Raw genomic sequence first — 12,807 nt, forward strand, 5'->3', positions numbered from 1 at the left:
TTTCAAGTAGATTTAAGTCAAAACTAACACTCAGCAACATTCACTGTCTTCTTGGTAATCAACTCCAGTGTAGATTTGGCTTTGTGTTTTAGGTTATTGTCCTGCTCTAAGGTGAATTCATCTCCCAGTGTTTGGTGCAAAGCAGACAAACAGATTTTCCTCTAGTATTTTGCCTGTGCTTAGCTCTATTCTGTTTCTTTTTTATCCTGAAAAACTCCTCAGTCCTTAACAATTACAAGCATACCCATAACATGATGCAGCCACCACTATGTTTTTAAATATGGAGAGGGGTACTCGGTAATGTATTGTATTTGCCACAAACATAACACTTTGTATTCTGGACAAAAAGTGAATTGCTTTGCCAATTTATGTTTTTGGAATATCCTTCTTTTCACTCTGTCAATTAGGTTATTATTGTGGAGTAACTACAATGTTGTTGATCCATCCTCAGTTTTCTCCTAATACAGGCATTCAACTCTGTAACTGTTTTAAAGTCACCATTGGCTAGGGTTGAATATTTCTCTGGTATTTTACAAATGTTCCATGCCGAGAATAAATCACTTTTTTCCCCGGGTAACCCGGTATTTCCCGACAAAACAGTAAGTGTCATTCAAAAGCATTATAATGCATATAAATGTCTGGATTTGAGCTTTGATCATCATGAAAATTTCAAACCTGATACTACCGTAGCCTGATGAGCCCTATATTAAAAACATTTCATGAGCCCTACGTTAACAACATTTAATGAACCCAATGTAACGTCTGCTTCCAACTCACCCTCAAACACGTAGATCCCCTGAACGCAGCTCACTTTCCAGCCCACACTCTCAAACACCTAGATCCCCTGAACGCAGCTCACTCTCCAGATCCCAATCACATGAATTCAAATTTTTATGAAATTTTTATTTCACGTTTATTTAACCAGGTAGGCTAGTTGAGAACAAGTTCTCATTTACAACTGCGACCTGGACAAGATAAAGCAAAGCACTGCGACACAAACAACAACAGAGTTACACATGGAATAAACAAACATACAGTCAATAATACAATAGAAAAAGTCTATATACAGTGTGTGCAAATGAGGTAGGATAAGGGAGGTAAGGCAATAAATAGGCCATAGTGGCTAAATAATTACAATATAGCAATTAAACACCGGCGTGATAGATGTGCAGAAGGTGAGTGTGCAAGTAGAGATACTGGGGTGCAAAGGAGCAAAATAAATAAAATAAATAACAGTATGGGGATGAGGTAGTTGGATGGGCTATTTACAGATGGGCTATATATAGGTGCAGTGATCTGTTAGCTGCTCTGACAGCTGGTGCTTAAAGTTAGTGAGGGAGATATGACTCTCCAGCTTCAGTGATTTTTGCAGTTCGTTCCAGTCACTGGCAGCAAAGAACTGGAAGGAAAGGCAGCCAAAGGAGGAATTGGCTTTGGGGGTGACAAGTGAAATATACCTGCTGGAGCGCGTTCTATGGGTGGGTGCTGCTATGGTGACCAGTGAGCTGAGATAAGGCGGAGCTTTCCCTAGCAAAGACTTATAGAGGACCTGGAGCCAGTGGGTTTGGCGACGAATATGAAGCGAGGGCCAGCCAACGAGAGCATACAGGTCGCAGTGGAGGGTAGTATATGAGGCATTGGTGACAAAACGGATGGCACTGTGATAGACTGCATCCAATTTGCTGAGTAGAGTGTTGGAGGCTATTTTGTAAATGACATCGCCGAAGTCAAGGATTGGTAGGATAGTCAGTTTTACGAGGGTATGTTTGGCAGCATGAGTGAAGGATGCTTTGTTACGAAATAGGAAGCCGATTCTAGATTTCATTTTGGATTGGAGATGCTTAATGTGAGTCTGGAAGGAGAGTTTACAGTCTAATCAGACACCTAGGTATTTGTAGTTGTCCACATATTCTAAGTCAGAACCGTCCAGACTAGTGATGCTGGACGGGCGGGCAGGTGTGGGCAGCGATCGGTTGAAGAGCATGCATTTAGTTTTACTTGCATTTAAGAGCAGTTGGAGGTCACGGAAGGAGAGTTGTATGGCATTGAAGCTCATCTGGAGGTTAGTTAACACAGTGTCCAAAGAAGGGCCAGAAGTATACAGAATGGTGTTGTCTGCGTATAGGTGGATCAGAGAATTACCAGCAGCAAGAGCGACATCATTGATGGATACAGAGAAAAGAGTCGGCCCGAGAATTGAACCCTGTGGCACCCCCATAGAGAATGCCAGAGGTCCGGACAATAGGCCCTCCGATTTGAAACACTGAACTCTGTCTGTGAAGTAGTTGGTGAACCAGGCGAGGCAGTCATTTGAGAAACCAAGGCTGTTGAGTCTGCCGCTAAGAATGTGGTGATTGACAGAGTCGAAAGCTTTGGCCAGGTAGATGAATACAGCTGCACAGTATTGTCTCTTATCGATGGCGGTTATGATATCGTTTAGGACCTTGAGCGTGGCTGAGGTGCACCCATGACCAGCTCGGAAACCAGATTGCATAGCGGAGAAGGTACGGTGGGATTCGAAATGGTCGGTGATCTGTTTGTTAACTTGGCTTTCGAAGACCTTAGAAAGGCAGGGTAGGATAGATATAGGTCTGTAACAGTTTGGGTCGACAGTGTCTCCCGCGGCAGCTTTCAAATCTTTGGGGATCTCAGACGATATGAAAGAGAGGTTGAACAGGCTAGAAATGGGGGTTGCAACAATTTCAGCAGATAATTTTAGAAAGCGAGTGTCCAGATTGTCTAGCCTAGCTGATTTGTAGGGGTCCAGGTTTTGCAGCTCTTTCAGAATATCAGCTATCTGGATTTGTGTGAAGTAGAAATGGGGGAGGCTTGGGCAAGTTGCTGTGGGGGGTGCAGGGCTGTTGACCGGGGTAGGGGTAGCCAGGTGGAAAACATGGCCAGCCATAAAAAAATGCTTATTGAAATTCTCAATTATCATAGATTTATCGGTGTTGACAGTGTTTCCTAGCCTCAGTGCAGTGGGCAGCTGAGAGGAGGTTCTCTTGTTCTCCATGGACTTTACAGTGTCCCAGAACTTTTTGGAGTTTGTGCTACAGGATGCAAATTTCTGTTTGAAAAAGCTAGTATTTGCTTTCCTAACAACATTTGTATATTGGTTCCTAACTTCCCTGAAAAGTTGCATATCGCGCGGGCTATTCGATGCTAATGCAGTACACCACAGGATGTTTTTGTGCTGGTCAAGGGCAGTCAGGTCTGGAGTGAACCAAGGGCTATATCCGTTCCTGGTTCTACATTTTTTGAATGGGGCATGCTTATTTAAGATGGTGAGGAAAGCACTTTTAAAGAATAACCAGGCATCCTCTACTGACGGAATGAGGTCAATATCCTTCCAGGATACCCAGGCAAGGTCTATTAGAAAGGCCTGCTCGCTGAAGTGTTTTAGGGAGCGTTTGACAGTGATGAGGGGTAGTCGTTTGACCGCAGACCCATTACGGACGCAGACAATGAATCATTGATCGCTGAGATCCTGGTTGAAGACAGCAGAGGTGCTAGCGAATTTAATTTTGGCCTATTTGTCTAATTAGTAGTCTGACGCATATATACAGTTGAAGTCAGAAGTTTACATACACCTTAGCCAAATACATTTAAACTCAGTTTTTCACAATTCCTGGCATTTAATCCTAGTAAAAATTCCCTGTTGTAGGTCAGTTAGGATCATCACTTTATTTTAAGAATGTGAAATGTCAGAATAATAGTAGAGAGAAATTTCTTTCAGCTTTTTTTTCTTTCATCAAACTCCCAGTGGGTCAGAAGTTTACATACACTTAATTAGTATTTGGTAGCATTGCCTTTAAATTGTTAACTTTTGTTAAACTTTTCAGGTAGCCTTCCAAAAGCTTCCCACAATAAGTTGGGTGAATTTTGGCCCACTCCTCCTGACAGAGCTGGTGTAACTGAGTCAGGTTTGTTGGCCTCCTTGCTCGCACACACTTTTTCAGTTCTGCCCACAAATTTTCTGTAGAATTGAGGTCAGGGCTTTGTGATGGCCACTCCAATACCTTGACTTTGTTGTCCTTAAGCCATTTTGCCACAACTTTGGAAGTATGCTTGGGGTCATTGTCCATTTGGAAGACCCATTTGCAACCAAGCTTTAACTTCCTGACTGATGTTTTGAGATGTTGCTTCAATATAGCCACAATTTTCCTCCCTCATGACGCCATCTATTTTGTGAAGTGCACCAGTCCCTCCTGCAGCAAGGCACCCCACAACATGATGCTGCCACCCCTGTGCTTCATGGTTGGGATGGTGTTCTTCGGCTTGGAGGCCTCCCCCCTTTTCCTCCAAACATAACGATGGTTATTATGACCAAACAGTTCTATATTTGTTTCATCAGACCAGAGGACATTTCTCCAAAAAGTACGATCTTTGCCCCCATGTGCAGTTGCAAACCGCAGTCTGGCTTTTTTATGGCGGTTTTGGAGCAGTGGCTTCTTCCTTGCTGAGCGTCCTTTCAGGTTATGTCGATATAGGACTCGTTTTACTGTGGATATAGATACTTTTGTACCTGTTTCCATCTTCACAAGGTCCTTTGCTGTTGTTCTGGGATTGATTTGCACTTTTCGCACCAAAGCACGTTCATATCTAGGAGACAGAACGCGTCTCCTTCCTGAGCGGTATGACGGCTGCGTTGTCCCATGGTGTTTATACTTCTGTACTATTGTTTGTACAGATGAACATGGTACCTTCAGGCGTTTGGAAATTGCTCTCATGGATGAACCAGACTTGTGGAGGTCTACAATTTTTTTCTGAGGTCTTGGTTGATTTCTTTTGATTTTCCCATGATGTCAAGCAAAGAGGCACTGAGTTTGAAGGTAGGCCTTGAAATACATCCACAGGTACACCTCCAATTGACTCAAATGATGTCAATTAGCCTATCAGAAGCTTCTAAAGCCATTACATAATTTTCTGTTTAAAGGCACAGTCAACTTAATGTATGTAAACTTCTGACCCACTGGAATTGTGATAGAGTGAATTATAAGTGAAATGATGTGTCTGTAAACAATTGTTGGAAAAATTACTTGTGTCATGCACAAAGTAGATGTCCTAATGAACTTGCCAAAACTATAGTTTGTTAACAAGAAATTTGTGGAGTGGTTGAAAAACGACTTTTAATAACTCCAACCTAAGTGTATGTAAACTTCTGACTTCAACTGTACTTTTCATAATATTTCCACTGTTATTAGCCTACCTCCTCTTTCTCTATTGTTGCTTCATTCCTTCCTCGCTTTCAACAGTTAAACTAAATATGTTTCATTGTCCTTATCTTAATCATTCGAATGACTTCTCTTCACGAAGATTGAATGGTTATGGGTTTGAATAAATAACCGCTATGGTCTACCGCCATCGAGTGTTCACTCTTCTTTCAAACTACACGTGTGTTCTATTGGCTGCTGTATTTAACATTCAGCAAAAAAGAGCTTGTGCAACAAAAAAATAATGCCCAGCAAGCTATTCCTGTCTAGCTTTTCTTGCATGGGACTCCAAGCGCTAAGGAGCGTTTTTTAAGGAGAGGCCAGAGGCAGAGACTATAAGTTAGAAGCTTATTATGCATAACCCATCATTAATTAGTAAAATATAAGGCAAATACTGCATTGAATTTATTACCTGGAAGAGGTCGGCAAGGACGTCTACAGTGCATTCGGAAAGCATTTAGAACCCTTGACTTTTTAAACATTTTGTTACGTTACAGCCTTATTCCAAAATGGATTAAACTGTTTTTTCCCCCTCATCAATCTACACACAATACCCCATAATGACAAAGCAAAAACTGTTTGCAAATGTATTTAAAAAAACGGAGATATCACATTTACATAAGTATTCATACCCTTTACTCAGTACTTTGTTGAAGCACCTTTGGCAGCGATTACAGCCTCGAGTCTTCTTGGGTATGACGCTACAAGCTTGGCACACCTGTTTTTGGGGAGTTTCTCCCATTCTTCTCTGCAGATCCTCTCAAGCTCTGTCAGGTTGGATGGAGAGCGTCGCTGCACAGCTATTTTCAGGTCTCTCCAAAGGTGTTAGATTGGGTTCAAGACCGGGCTCTGGCTGGGCCACTCAAGGACATTCAGAAATTTGTCCCGAAGCCACTCCTGCGTTGTCTTGGCTGTGTGCTTTGGGTTGTTGTCCTGTTGGAAGTTGAACCTTCGCCCCAGTCTGAGGTACTGAGCACTCTGGAGCAGGTTTTCATGAAGGATCTCTCTGTACTTTGCTCCGTTCATTTTTCCCCTTGATCCTGACTAGTCTCCCATTCATTGCCGCTTAAAAATAACCCCAGAGCATGATGCTGCCACCGCTATGCTTCACTGTAGGGAACGTGCCAGGTTTCCTCCAGACGTGACGCTTGGCATTCAGGCCGAAGAGTTTCATCAGACCAGAGAATCTTGTTTGTCATGGTCTGAGAGTCCTTTAGCTGCCTTTTGGCAATGTCCAAGCGGGCTGGCATGTGCTTTTTACTGAGGAGTGGTTCCGTCTGGCCAATCTACCATAAAGGCCTGATTGTTGGAGTGCTGCAGAGATGGTTGTCCTTCTGGAAGCTTCTCCCATCTCCACAGAGGAACTCTAGAGCTCTGGAAGAGTGACCATCAGGTTCTTGGTCACCTCCCTGATCAAGGCCTTTCTCCGCCGATTGCTCAGTTTAGCCGGGCAGCCAGCTCTAGGAAGAGTTCCAAACTTCTTCCATTTAAGAATGATGGAGGCCATTGTGTTCGTGGGGACCTTCAATGCTACATAAATGTTTTGGTACCCTTCCCTAGATCTGTGCCGCGACACAATCCTGTCTCGGAGCTCTACGAACAGTTCCTTCGACATCATGACTTGGTTTTTGCTCTGACATGCACTGTCAACTGTGGGACCTTATAAACTGTAGACAGGTGTTTGCCTTTCCAAATCATGTCCAACCAAGTTGTAGACACATCACAAGGATGATCAATGGAAACAGGATGCACTGGAGCTCAAATTCGAGTCTCATAGCAAAGGGTCTGAACACTACTGTAAATAAGTACATTTTTATTTTTTTACTATACATTTGCAAAAATTTCTAAAAACCTGTTTTTGCTTGTCATTATGGGGTATTGTGTGGAGATTGATGATGAATTTGTTTTATTTCATCAATTTTATAATAAGGCTGTAACGTAACAACATGTGGAAAGAGTCAAGGGGTCTGAATACTTTCCGAATGCACTGTAATTTTTATATAAACTCAGCAAAAAAAGAAACATCCTCTCACTGTCAACTGCATTTATTTTCAGCAAACTTAACATGTGTAAATATTTGTATGAACATAACAAGATTCAACAACTGAGACATAAACTGAACAAGTTCCACAGACATGTGACTAACAAAAATGGAATAATGTGTCCCTGAACAAAGGGGGGGTGGTCAAAATCAAAAGTAACAGTCAGTATCTGGTGTGGCCACCAGCTGCATTAAGTACTACAGTGCATCTCCTCCTCATGGACTGCACCAGATTTGCTAGTTCTTGCTGTGAGAAGTTACCCCACTCTTCCACCAAGGCACCTGCAAGTTTGGGGACATTTCTGGGGGGAATGGCCTAAGCCCTCACCCTCCGATCCAACAGGTCCCAGACGTGCTCAATGGGATTGAGATCCGGGCTCTTCACTGGTCATGGCAGAACACTGACATTCCTGTCTTGCAGGAAATCATGCACAGAACGAGCAGTATGGCTGGTGGCATTGTCATGCTGGAGGGTCATGTCAGGATAAGCCTGCAGGAAGGGTACCACATGAGGGAGGAGGATGTCTTCCCTGTAACGCACAGTGTTGAGATTGCCAGCAATGACAACAAGCTCAGTCCGATGATGCTGTGACACACCGCCCCGGACCATGACGGACCCTGCACCTCCAAATCTATCCCACTCCAGAGTACAGGCCTCGGTGTAACGCTCATTCCATTGACGATAAACACAAATCCGATCTTCACCCTTGGTGAGACAAAAGCGTGACTCGTTAGTGAAGAGCACTTTTTGCTAGTCCTGTCTGGTCCAGCAACGGTGGGTTTGTGCCCATAGGCGACAATGTTGCCGGTTGTCTGGTGAGGACCTGCCTTACAACAGGCCTACAAGCCCTCAGTCCAGCCTCTCTCAGCCTATTGCGGACAGTCTGAGCACTGATGGAGGGATTGTGCGTTCCTGGTGTAACATGGGCAGTTGTTGTTGCCATCCCGTACCTGTCCCTCAGGTGTGATATTCAGATGTACCGATCCTGTGCAGGTGTTGTTACACGTGGTCTGCCACTGTGAGGATGATCAGCTGTCCATCCTGTCTCCCTGTAGCGCTGTCTTAGGCGTCTCACAGTACGGTCATTGCAATTTATTGCCCTGGCCTCATCTGCAGTCCTCATGCCTCTTTGCAGCAAGCCAAAGGCACGTTCACGCAAATGAGCAGGGACCCTGGGCATCTTTCCTTTGGTGTTTTTTTCAGAGTCAGTAGAAAGGCCTCTTTAGTGTCCTAAGTTTTCATAACTGTGACCTTAATTGCCTACCGTCAGTAAGCTGTTAGTGTCTTAACGACCGTTCCACAGGTGCATGTTCATTAATTGTTTATGGTTCATTGAACAAGCATGGGAAACAGTGTTTAAACCCTTTACAATGAAGATCTGTGAAGTTATTTGGATTTTTACGAAGTATTTTTGAAAGTCAGGGTCCTGAAAAAGGGCCGTTTCTTTTTTTGCTGAGTTTATATAGGGCTATATACGAAATGGATGTAATTGTAATGGAGTTGATGGAGAGAGAGAAAGACTGCGAGAGAGAGAGAGTGTGCACTGATTTTAAGCAACAATATTCAAGTGATAGGCTGTTTAAAACTCTGCAGCTGCAATAAAAACAATCTTTACAATTAAAAAACAAGGTGATCCCCGAAAGTCAGATGGAGATGGGTAAATTAGAAGCGCATTCGGTCTTTATATTACTGTAGTACAGGCTATGCTGCAGCAAATTTAGGCCTATCTGTCACAAGAAAAAAAGTTACCATGATGAGATGATTGGTCTACATGCATTGTGAACTGCGCTCCATACTGAGATGGGTCTGTCCCCACCCTGAGCGTTGATTCATCAAGCAGAGGCCATATAGAAGCCAGATTTAGACATTGCATATAATTTAACAGTTCCATTTCACGCCATGCTGTTCATATAAATAATTTATTATAATTTACCGGTTTCTCGCAGTTATTTATCCCGGTAAAAGGGAGTGGTTTTGGGTGGTAAATCTCGGTAACCAGATTCCCGCCATTCAACCATACCATTGGCCTAGTTGGTGGAATCCCTGAGGGGTTTCCTTCCTCTCGAGCAACTACGTTAGGAAGGACACCTGTATATTTGTAGTGACTGGGTTTTTTGATACATCATCCAAAGTGTAATTAATAACTTTACCATGTTCAAAGGGATATTCAATGTCTGCTTTTTTACATTTTCTTACTCATCTACCATTAGGTGCCCTTATTTACGAGGCATTGGAAAAACTCTCAACCAGCTTCATGATCTAGTCACCTGGTGTGTAAATTGAAATGTGGAATATTTTGTGGAATTTATTTCCTTCTTAATGCGTTTGAGCCAATCAGTTGTGTTGTGACAAAGTAGGGGTGGTATACAGAAGATAGCCTTATTTGGTAAAAGACCAAGTCCAGATTATGGCAAGAACAGCTCAAATAAGCAAAGAGAAATGACAGTCCATCATTACTTTAAGACATGAAGGTCAGTCAATCCCGAAAATGTCAAGAACTTCAAAGATTCTTCAAGTGCAGTTGCAAAAACCATCAAGCGCTATGATGAAACTGGCTCTCATGAGGACCACCACAGGAATGGAAGACCCAGAGTTACCAGAGGATAAGTTCATTAGAGTTACCAGCCTCAGAAATTGCAGCCCAAATAAATGTTTCAGAGATCAAGTAACAGATACATCAACAATTTTTCAGAAGTGACTGCGTGAATCTGGGCTGATGAGATCAAATTTGAGATTGTTGGTTCCATCAGCCGTGTCTTTGTGAGACGCAGAGTAGGTGAACGGATGATCTCTGCATGTGTGGTTCCCACTGTGAAGCATGGAGGAGGAGGTGTGATGGTGTGGGGGTGATTTGCTAGTGACACTGTCAGTGATGTATTTAGAATTCAAGGCACACTTAACTAGCATGGCTACCACAGCATTCTGCAGTGATACGCCATCCCATTTGGTTTGAGCTTAGTGGAACTATAATTTGTTTTTCAACAGGACAATGACCCAACACACCTTCAGGCTGTGTCAGGGCTATTTGACCAAGAAGGAGAGTGATGTAGTTCTGCATCAGATGACCTGGCCTCCACAATCACCCAACCTCAACCCAATTGAGATGGTTTGGGTTGAGTTGGACCACAGAGGGAAGGAAAAGCATCCAACAAGTGCTCAGCATATGTGGGAACTCCTTCAAGACTGTTGGAAAAGCATTCCAGGTGAAGCTGGTTGAGAGAATGCCAAGAGTGTGCAAAGCTGTCATCAAGGCAAAGGGTGGCTACTTTGAAGAATCTCAAATATATTTTGATTTGTTTAACACTTTTTTGGTTACTACATGATTCCATATGTGTTATTTCATAGTTTTGATGTCTTCACTATTATTCTACAATGTAGAAAATAGTAAAAATAAAGAAAAACCCTTCATTGAGTAGGTGTGTCCAAACTTTTGACTGGTACTGTACATATCTCCCTGGCATATTACATAATTTATGCAGCAGCATACGATATATTTTTGGACTTTGTTGTACTGTGCTCACTTCCTTCCAACCACTCATTGTTGAATTTGTGATTTCCAACTTGTGTAATGTTTACGTCCAATGGCCGATGAGCACCGATACGTTTTATCTATAATTTCTCTTCATTATTTATCTTCATATGACAAGGATTGAAAAGGATTTGCCAGTAGATTGTCAACTTGATTCATGATGAAAGCTACTGTACATATAACGTGATTTGATGTTATCTTATCTGTGGCCAATGACCTTGAGCCTTCTTGGATGGGCACTTCTAATGTAACTATGTCAGCACCCAAATGGCTAGAATTTTCGAGGTCTCCCCTTAGACTTCGCAGTGACGTGGTTTCCCCATGAGTGACAGAACACTGAGCCAATCACAGCGCAATGCTACGTATTTTCTTCTTGCTTGCCCCACCACCACAGAAAGCACTGAGCTGGGCTGAAGAACCTGCATTTTGGAGCTGCCTTACTCAAGAAAACAAAAAAGAGACCATGTTTGTATGCGGCTTTATTAACTCAATGATATACACTACCGTTCAAAAGTTTGGGTTCATTTAGAAATGTCCTTGTTTTTGAAAGAAAAGCAAATGTTTTGTCCATTAAAATAACATCAAATTGATCCGAAATACAGTGTAGACATTGTTAATGTTGTAAATGATGTAGCTGGAAACTATCTACATAGGTGTACAGAGGCCCATTATCAGCAACCATCACTCCTGTGTCCCAATAGCATGTTGTGTTAGCTAATCTAAGTTTATACTTTTAAAAGGCTAATTGATCATTAGAAAACCCTTTTACAATTATATTTGCACAGCTGAAAACTGTTGTGCTAATTAAAGAAGCAATAAAACTGTCCTTCTTTAGATGAGTTGAGTATCTGGAGCATCAGCATTTGTGGGTTCGATTACAGGCTCAAAATGGACAGAAACAAAGAACTTTCTTCTGAAACTCGTCAGTCTATTCTTGTTCTAAGAAATGAAGGCTATTCCATGCGAGAAATTGGCAAGAAACTGAAGATCTGGGAAAACGCTATGTACTACTCCCTTGGGCGAGCAGTTTGCTGATGGGCGAGTGGTTTGCTGATGTCAATGTTGTGAACAGAGTGCCCCATGGTGTCGGTGGGGTTCGGTATGGGTAGGCATAAGCTCCTGGCAACAAACACAATTGCATTTTATGATGGTAATTTGAACACACAGAGATACCGTGACGAGATCCTGAGGCCCATTATCGTGCCATTCTCTGCCATCACCTCATGTTTCAGCATGATAATGCACAGCCCAATGTCACCAGGATTTGTACACAATTCCTGGAAGTTGAAAATGTCCCAGTTCTTCCATGACCTGCATACTCACCAGACATCTCACCCACTGAGCTTATTTGGGATGCTCTGGATCGACATGTACGATACCCAGCAACTTCGCACAGCCATTGAAGAGGAGTGGGACAACATTCCACAGGCCACAATCAACAACCTGATCAACTCTATGCAAATGAAATGGGTGGTGCTGCATGAGGCAAATCATGGTCACACCAGATACTGACTGGTTTTCTGATTCACGACCCTACCTTTTTTTTATTTAAAAAAAAAAGGTAAAGATATGTGACCAACAGATCCAACAGATGCATATGTGTATTCCCAGTCCATAGATTAGGCCCTAATGATTTCATTTCGATTGACTGATTTCCATATATGAACTGTAACTCAGTAAAACCTTTGAAATTGTTGCATGTTGCGTTTATATTTTTTGTGCTGTGTATATGTAAATGTCTATCACAAGTTGAGCGTGGCGCCTCACGCCTTTATGGGCGATTGGCGCTCTAGGATTCAATTGCTCTTCAAACAGATAAACTGGTCAAAATGGAAAACATAAGTGATGTGACATTATATTCGCTACAATATTTTGATGCATAGTTTACTAGCATGAAACAAACGTTTTGACAACTCTCTAATTACACGGCTGTTTAAATGAATCCCTGTGATAAAACGGATGACCTACTTCGAGCTTGTTTTGAAGTGTTGAATGGGGGCACAACACGCGGAGCGTTCTCCAG

General features: G+C 42.5%; 1 long non-coding RNA gene across 1 annotated transcript in view; it reads right to left on the reverse strand.

Annotated features, from left to right (window-relative positions):
- The window catches only part of LOC123743780 (uncharacterized), a 28,896-nt gene that overhangs the window by 13,196 nt on the left and 2,893 nt on the right, over positions 1-12,807 (reverse strand). The gene's annotated exons all lie outside the window — the stretch shown is intronic.

This window comes from Salmo salar, chromosome ssa07 (assembly GCF_905237065.1).
Source record: "Salmo salar chromosome ssa07, Ssal_v3.1, whole genome shotgun sequence".
Classification (NCBI taxonomy): domain Eukaryota; kingdom Metazoa; phylum Chordata; class Actinopteri; order Salmoniformes; family Salmonidae; genus Salmo; species Salmo salar.